Source organism: Pteropus alecto, unplaced genomic scaffold (assembly GCF_000325575.1).
Source record: "Pteropus alecto unplaced genomic scaffold, ASM32557v1 scaffold433, whole genome shotgun sequence".
Taxonomy (NCBI): Eukaryota; Metazoa; Chordata; class Mammalia; order Chiroptera; family Pteropodidae; genus Pteropus; species Pteropus alecto.
The window spans coordinates 2,403,842-2,407,397 of NW_006433953.1; the positions used below are offsets into that span (position 1 = coordinate 2,403,842).

At 35.6% G+C, this 3,556-nt stretch overlaps 1 long non-coding RNA gene and 1 pseudogene across 1 annotated transcript in view; both read left to right on the top strand.

The window, feature by feature from the left end:
* Positions 1-186, top strand: part of LOC112477414 — a 356-nt pseudogene extending 170 nt beyond the window's left edge.
* The window catches only part of LOC112477415, a 154,908-nt gene that overhangs the window by 34,087 nt on the left and 117,265 nt on the right, over positions 1-3,556 (top strand). The gene's annotated exons all lie outside the window — the stretch shown is intronic.

Consider the following 3,556-nt stretch of genomic DNA (forward strand, 5'->3'; position numbering starts at 1 on the left):
AGCTATAAGCTTATAACCCCAGCTGTTGTCTCTGAGTGACTGATGATCTGAGGCTCCTTGGCCAGGGCAGCCCTTCAGGAGCTCCTTAGTAAAGGACTTATTAAACTAGTTTCAAAGCACAGAGCTCAGGTAATTCAAACCTTAAACAAGGATGGGAATGCTGCAGCTGCTGGGGAAGATGCATGAACAACAGGTCCCAGCAACAATATATTTTGAAAAATGAAACTTTATTAAACCAAAAAAAAAAAAACCTTGCAAAAAGAAAATATAGAATAATTAGTGCCTTGAGGTAAGGAAGGCTTTTATAAGTAAGCTGAAAATCAATTTTAAAAATAGACCATAAACGAAGTTAACACATAAGTGAAAAACTGAAAAAGTACATGCACTACATATAACAAAAGATTGGTATCTATATTGTACATTTTAAAAACTCCCTATTTCAGTAAGAATAAGAAACCAATAGAAAAATGGGCAGGTATATGAACAGTCAATGTATAGAAATATATTCTACTTCATTAATAATCAAAAACATACAGAACAAAAATTAGGTGCTACTTTTTCACCACCAGATGGATGAGCTTTAAATATTTACTAACATAATTTGACAAGGGGGTGTGGAAATAGGCATTCACACACAGCAGAGAGAGTGATGTGGCCTCATCTATTAAAATTTAAAATGTTTATAGTCATCGGTTTGTTTCTTAGTAGGTATCAGAGAAATATGCACAAGAAGCATTTGCAAAGATATTCACTGAATGTGGTTGTTTGAAAGACTGAGAAACATTTTTTGTTTTATCAGTAGGAGAATATCGAAACATAGAGTACTGTTGACATGTAAATATATCTATTGTGTATTATTGAGCAAAAAGAATACATTTAAGTAAGAATAAATAATATGATATAATATTTGTTTAAAATGCATATGTATTCTCTGTGATTTCATAATTGTGTGTATAGGTAAAAGGTTGGAGGAGTCTATACCAAACTGGTAGCATTGGCTGTCTTAGGAGATATGCCTTGGACTGGGAAGGTAAGCAGTCAAGGGAGATTTCAGCTTCATCAAAATAAATCCTCTCATTTTTCTGCAATGCTGGCCCTAAGCTATGATGCATCCATGGAGGTTTATCTTTACACTTTTATTTTCACTGCCCAGTTCAAGGGGACAAATTGTCCCTTTTGGCAAAACTGTACTTTAGGTCCTCCTTGATATCAGTAGACACATGTTTTGGCAAGTCAACTTGGTAGAAGCCCCCAGGGCTGACGAAGAAAGTCTTCCTGGAATGTGTCTTCCCCTGCAGCTCTTGCTCTAACAGGAGAAGCCCAGAAATAACTTTAGAGAGTTTCTCTACTAGGGGATCTTCTCATGAGACTGTTGTGTCTGATCTGTGCCACATCCTCCCAGGAGGCTTTTTGTTTAAGGAAAACTAGCACTAACATAAAACTAGATATTTTGGGGAAGTTTGAACATGAGATAATGCCACATAGTTAAGGTTATAACATGTATTTGCTGTTAAATTTATTGGTACACCTCTGAGGATAATCTGTGCTTTCAAAAGTGAATTTTTGGAAATGGGAATGTGGGGAATCTATTTTTTTTCCTACCTTCACCTTGTGGTTCTCTGTGGCCAAATAGGTGCTTTGGGAACATTCAGTGTAGGTCTGAGCCTTTGAAGGCCATGTATTTGTACCCTGTAGATCTTGGGAGGATCACTATTCAGAGATCTCGTTTTAGGGGATTCAAATAGCCATGATCTCTGGTCTTAGAAGATAATTTTCATACTTCTTAAATGTCCTCGCTTTTTGTTCTGTGCCTAAGTTCATCAGGTGGTTGCAGTTACTTGGAAGGAGTATGTGTAGATAGTTGTTCATTTGGAGTAATTGATGGTGACTGGGAAAATGGCTATATAGAGAATCCATGTGAACCCTGAAAACCTTAAGTGTCTGACCTATGGACACAAGCTGTTGAGATGGGTTTGAGTCAATCTGTGATGTGTTCTGCTCCAGGCTCTTAATTCGCGTCATAATTGAACACCTTGAATTTTCCAGATTAGTGCTTCAGTTCCTAACTTTGCTGTATTAGCAGAGACCTGATTTTCACAGTAGAAAATCTCTTATTTATTGGTGAACCCAATTTAAAATGTCAGAAAGGACATTGTTTAATTTTTGGAGTCCTTAATGCACCTATGAAAGATGAGTAACATTGTATTCATTGAAATTTTTGGTGTTTTTAATACACAAAATAACACATATGCATCCATTATAATTTATATTATATATTATGGTTATATATTATGTCAGAGATGTTTAATGATGGTGAAATTTCAAATAATTTGTTATTTAAAATGGTCTGATGACTGACAACACTACTCCGAGGGGCCATTTTATGTTTAGTGGAAATTGAAATGCATGAGGTGAGAATAGCCCCCTTCTTGTTTCTTAAAGTTTCACAACTGAAGTGGTGAAGATTAAAAACTTGGTAAGGAAAAGATGTTTTTGTGCTTTAATTTATCACAAACATTAATTATTCTCTCATCTTTATGCTGACAGTAGCTTGTCTCTGTTTTGTCATTCTCCTATACTTTCCTCTTATTTTGCTTGGGCTTTTATAATGTACAGTACTTATGACTGGATATTGTGTGGAGAGCATGGATGTTGGTATTAAGTAGACTGAACTTCAAAGCCTAGCCTGGCCACTTACTAGTTTACTTGTTGTGTGACCTTGGACAAATTTCTTAATGTCTTTGTTCAGTAATAGAATGTGTCATGTATAGTGCAAAGATCTTATAATTACAGAAAATTTTATTTGTACCCTAATGGGTACACATATATGTGTGTCTGTGTATGTATGTATGTACCTGTGCTTGCAATGCAGTAATGCTCTATAAAAAGTGAATTTGTTCAGTGTAGTATATTAAATTTTTTCATGTGCACATTTGTCTCTACCATTGGGCTCTAATCTTCAAAGGGCATTAACAATGTATTATTTATTTTGTATTATCTCCACAGTACTCAGTGTAATGATTTGCACAAATGAAGCACCCTTTAAATGTTGGACTGAATTATTGATTTTTTTCTATAAGACTAGGTTTTTTTCAAGAACCGAAATCTAAAATCTATGCATGTAGGTGCTTGTGAATTAATTTTCAAAAAGAGAACACTTTGATGTAATAGCATCTTTTCCTTTTCTAAAAAAAAAAAAAAAATCAATTTTTAGCCTTAAGTTACCTGTCTACCTTTTGTGACTTTTGGGCCAGATCAGAGGCTGGAAATCAAATGGATGACAAGAAAACACAATGCACAGAACTTCTCTAGAGGGAGCCTCAGCCATCTTGGCACTCGAATGTTTGCAATTTTTCGGTTTTGCTTCATCTGTAAGTGATTCTGTTTCAGAGACCAGGAAGAGAGAAGTTAAAGGTCAGGGGAGTCCAGTTCACTGGGGTAGTTTGTAATAATCAGAAGAACAGAGAAAGCTGAGGGAAGCCTAAGGTCTTCCTGTCCTGACTCGATGCACCATATGGAAATCAATTTGTCCTATTAAAAAATGGGTTTGGGGGTG